Genomic DNA, 5561 nt, shown 5'->3' on the forward strand with positions numbered 1-5561 from the left:
AAAGCCTGAGCTCTGAGCCCAGGAGGCTTTGCCCCTGGCCAGAGCCGGGCCCAGGGGAGGCTGTGGCAGCAAAGGGCCCCGGGCGACTTCTGTGGGCCGAGGACGAAAACTGAGTGTTTCGGGGGCTGACGCTGAGGGACAGGGGTGCGAGCTGCCGCCTGGGCAGATGGGGCATTCTTCAAATCGCCCCCAGCTGTGCGCCACATCTGACCACAAAACGAGACAGCTTTATCTTCTGTTGGATCTGACAAAATAAGTCGAGCTAATGTTTGCTATGAATCTGTAGCAACTGCATGAATACAGGTCTGCCTAGCAATACGAAAACTCAATTTGTATAAACCTGGAGAGATTGAATGGCCAGGGAAGCGGTCGGGCGCCTGTGACAAGGATTTGCTTACAGACGTTTCTGCTTCCGTCCACTGTGTTTGGATAGATGGGCCCGTCCTCTCCCTCGCCTGCTCTCGAGTGTCCCCAGAATGGATCTTGCACTCCGACTGTGTACTCTCCAGTCCTCGGGGGGCCTCCCTTAGCCCAGGGGACCAGGTCTGCGTCTTCCAGAGTGTGACAGCCACAGACCCTGAGCTACTGGAGGGAGATGGCCACTGTCCACCTGGTAGGAGGCTGAGAGGGCGGGGCGGTGACCTGGCCATCCCACGTTTCTGTTTGGTCACGCCGGCGTGTGTGTGTGCCAAAGCAACCCTCCCTGAGTCTTGGGTTTAATAATAACCAAACGATTTTCCCTTAACTGTGGGGTCTTAAAAGGTTTGAGGTATTCCTCAGACTGCGTTGGGTGAAGGTTTTTGCCATTACTTAGTCAATATTTAAAGAGATGTAAAACCTATGAAATAATGGTAGACAATAGTTTATGTAAGAGAAACAAACTTTTAGGAATTATATGCAAAAAGAAGTGATTCAGAACTTTAAGATTTATGTCCCTACATTTAGACATTCATCTAAAGCATGTCTAAACTTCTTCCGAATTCTCAGAGACCTGTCCATACACATGAAGCTTCCTGTTTTTATCCCAGGTAAAATTTCTTGTTACTTTATTATTATTTCTCTGAAGATGATGGCGACCATCAAAAGCCAGTTATTGAACTGCAAACTTGAAAGGCACCAAAGAGTAAAACCAGAATACTTTGTTTTTTTTTTTTTTTACATAACTTCGATTCTATAATAAAAGTGATACATAGTCATTGTAGAAAACTTGGAACACAAAGCAATAAAGAAGGAAATAAAAATTATTGTTTTTATCTAGAGGAAAAATTACTGTTAATATTTTAGTGCTAACATCTTTTTTTCCTGTGTTTCTATAAGATCACACTCAACACAATCTTGTACCTGGCTTTCTTTACTGGATAGGAGATACCATACATTTTCCCATTCATTCAATATCAAAATTTGCTAATCTCATTGCGTCGTTCTATGGTTCATTTGATCAATTCTCTATTAGTTGGAATTTTAAAAACCGACATGTAGATTCTTTTCAAGTTTTCACTATTACGAATGAGTACAGAGAATGTTCAATATTCTGAGTATGTCTGCTGTTTCCTTAGGACAAATACACGGAATTGAAATTTCCGCATCGCAGTGCGAGGTGATACATGTTCCCAAACTGCCCGCGAGAAGGCTTGTCCCACCCTCCACTCACGGGAGGACGGCCATTTTCCCATGCCTTTTGTTTGTGAGCAAGGATTCTTTTTCTTTTTAATTCCTGGCTATTTTTGCTCATTGGCCAATGTAAATCTTGATGTTTTAATTTATACTACTTTTTATGTTTATTGTTTGTTGATGCTGCTTACAGAAACGCTGTTTAAGAGCACGTATGACGTCTTGGAGTACGGTCACGTGAACCACGATTTCGTTTAGGCTCGGGTGGCCCACGTACATGGGCTGCAGAAAACAAAGGCTTGCCCGAGCCCGCAGGTCCCCGCGGCTGCAGGGCCAGGACGTGGCAGCTGTCTTCCAGCCCCGTTCGGCAGTTTAGTTTGCTGTCCCACACGGCTCATTAATGTGCCCCCCGATGACCTCAAGTGACTCATGTGCCTAGCACTGTCTTTAAATTGTCTGACTTGTAACAGGGAGAACAGTTGCAAATTCTGTGACTGCTATTACTAATTTACAATTAGTATTGATTAGCAAAACACGGATAATCTCCAAATAAAGTGGACCATCCTAGGAAGATGAGCTTTGATCATCTAGAGGGAGTCCAATCACAAAAACACGGGCAAGAGAGAGAGGAAGAGAGAAGGACCGGTTCAATGGTCCGAGGAAGAAGCACCTCACACAGGTCAGTCTGTTGCCGAGCTGAAGTTCAAAGGCACTGCTGACAGGAACCGGACGTCTGGGCCCCAGGCTTCTGACGGGTTGCGTAAAGGCCCACAGCGAGCCCAAAAGCAAGAGGAAGGCTGTCCGCTTCCTAACAACACATAGCAACGTGTTTTCACTCACAACCGCTGAGCGTCGGCCCGTAGTTAGTCACACAAAAACATGTACGATTTGATCTGACCGGTGTAGGGCGTGTCTAATGAACTGACGTCCACCCGTGGGCTCACGCACGTCATCGTGCTTTGTTAAAATATCTGAGATGTGGCTCACATCATCTTTGTTACTGAGATATAAATGACGTATAACATTGTTAGTTTCACTTACACGGCACGATTATTCGATATTTGTATATATTGCTAAATGATCACCACGATAAATCTAGATAACATCTATCACCACACTTAGTTACACATTTTGTTTCCTCGTGATGAAAACTTTTAAGATCTACTCTCTTAGCAAGTTGCAAATATACGACAGAGTATCACTAGCTGTAGTCACCATGCGGTACACCACGCTCACATGGCTTCTTTATTTTATAATGGAATTTCTACCATTTGACCATCTTCACCCATTTCAGTCACCCCCGACCCCTGCCTCTGGCAACCACCAATCTGTTCTATTTATGAGTTCATGTTTTTCTTCTTCTTTTTTTTTTTAGATTCTCTATGAGTGAGATCATACAGTATTTATCTTTCTCTATCTGACTGACTTCATCATATTTAAACATAAACTAAAACATAGTTTTCAAGTTGGAGAGAATGCATTGCTTAAAAACGAATTTCAAAGGAGGTCTTTAAGACTGAGGGCGTTCTACACAAACCTGAAATTTTAAGGATGTTTTTCTCTAAAAGCTTGTCTCACCCAAAAGTACATTAGTTAAAGGGATCGAGTACAGTTACCTTGGGATCAAAAGTTTCTAAAACATGTAACTAGTAAGGAGAATCCATTCTGCCGAAGTGGAACCATCAGCCAAAGTCTCCTGGTCAGCTCCCGCCCAGGTGGATTTCCTAGAAGCTGTCACAAAGTGCCCAGTCAATACCAAGATTAGAGCATTTTCCTCCTTTCAGTAAAGTTTTATGCATTTAGACGTTTTCAGAGTAATTTTTTTTTTTTTGCGATTTTACCCAATTGACTGAAACGGAGCAAATTTTTTTACAGAATAGCGAAATATGTGGGTGCTATATAAAGTAAAACCAAGAAAAGTGGGACTTTTCGAATCCTTTCTGACCTGTGTAGTTTAAAATGATATATCGAATGGTTTCCAAGCCACACTTTTCCGATACATATCTCATGCCATTATGCTCAATTTATGCTGTGTGATGATTGATCAATTAATCATTACACTTACCGATTTCAACCTTTGAGTCTCTAAAGTCATTAAAACTATGGAAGGCAAATATTTAGCTATGTCTCAACTTGTTAGCTTTAAGAAGCAGTAGTGCCCTAAACGCTTCATTTCATTCATACTACATCTTTTTATAATATAAATTAGTAAGATCTAATGTCCACTTTTAAAGCTGTTTCTATCCCTTTTCGAGATTCCTGTCCTCACCTTTTCAGAGTCACAAAATTCACCAATCAGTGAGTCGGGTCTGCAGCATTCCGGGCTGGAGAGCTCAGACGCCATCTGCTTGGCGGAACCAGGGTGTTCCGCATTGTCACATGGCAGGCACGACCAGCGGCCGCATCTCGGAGCCGGACGGTAGGCATCTCGGTTGGGACACGGTCCTTTGTCATCATTCTTTTCAGCAGTTGGCGTCACCAATGGCGTCAACATCTGAAGTACTCCGCGGGCAGAAATCTGACGGCAAGGACTTTGTTCCAGCTCCAAGGTGTGACGAAGAACACTTTTCAGATAGGAGGCATCCAAAGTGGCGATGCTCCTGGCGACCGTTTTCCTGGCTGTAACATGAATATCTGCCTCTAAGTTCTGGTTAGGTATCGAACACTTACAGTGACAATATATAACACCGTATCTGTTGTCATGGAAGCATCGTAATGTCACCAACAAAACAACGAGAATGCCGAGGGGCCCGGCGCGTTCCCGCCACTGCCCGGCTTCTGGGAGCAAACAGATTTCTAGAAAAGGGATCACGAAGTTACTCTCTCCAGATGACCTCTCTTAAAATTTCTGTTTTAATAAAGGCATTTGTTTTTCCCCTGAGACATTCAGATTTTTAAGTTTCTTGTCACCTGCCCCCAGGAGTGGCCTTCGGACATGTTTCAGGGACTGGCTTGAGCGTCGTCCGTTTTGCCGACCGTTTCCACGCGGGGAGACCGTCTAGTCGTGGAGCGAGGACGGAACGGACGCAGTCCACCCGCTTCGGGGGAAGGCGGCCGTGGCCTGGCCTCGCTCCGTGCCGTCCAGTCGGATGCACGTGGCCGCATCCACCCCGCAGCTGGTGTCGTCAAGCCTTTCCCAAGGCCAGAGACTCAAGGCAAAATACAATGTTTTTTTTTTTTTCCTCGAATAGTGACGGTGTTCAGCATTCTTACATTCCAAGTGTTTCCTTCTTGAATTTCCGCACCCCCAGAGTCCCTTCGATTAGTCAGGTGCCATCAACACGGTGGAACCAGGAGGAAGGGGCCCCCGGAGAGCTACGTGCCACGTGGGCACCGACGTTCAGGTGGCCGGCTCCGTGAGCGGGCGGGGAGACGCTGTCTTGTCGTGCCTCAGTAAGAGGTGGGAGGGTGTGGGGGAGGCCCCGCATACATCAGACAGGCTACTGTCATCCTGTCACCTGTCTGAGGAGTGACGAGCAGATAGATCCACCTGAGGGAGAGAGACTGCCTAGGAAAAGACAGAATCGGGCCACTAGAGCACAGCAGCAGCTGGAGAAACGCAGCGAGCACGGCGTCCGCCTCACGAGGGATGTCACCGAGGCCACGCGTGTGGACGGGCGTAACCACGACCAAGTAGCCGGGAGCGACGCCGCGGCGGAAGGAAGTGGCCCGCCAGCGGCGTCCTGGCCGGGGGTGGGGAGATGCCGGGACGGCCGTCGCAGACGATTCCTGGCTTTCATCTGGTAAGACAGAAATTGTAAAGGGAGTTGGAGTGTGGCCTTTCTAGGGTTAAAGATCCTTAAGCTTCAGAGAGGATGTATAAAAGCACATTTCTTTCTGAAATAATTTATGGAAATGCTGTGCTGCCTTTGAAGGTTCCATGTCACCGCCATGCTCCCTTTCTTCACCTGTCAGGCGAAGACCACCTCGAAGAGTCTCAGTGCTGATTA

Source organism: Pteropus vampyrus, unplaced genomic scaffold (assembly GCF_000151845.1).
Source record: "Pteropus vampyrus isolate Shadow unplaced genomic scaffold, Pvam_2.0 Scaffold132, whole genome shotgun sequence".
NCBI lineage: Eukaryota > Metazoa > Chordata > Mammalia > Chiroptera > Pteropodidae > Pteropus > Pteropus vampyrus.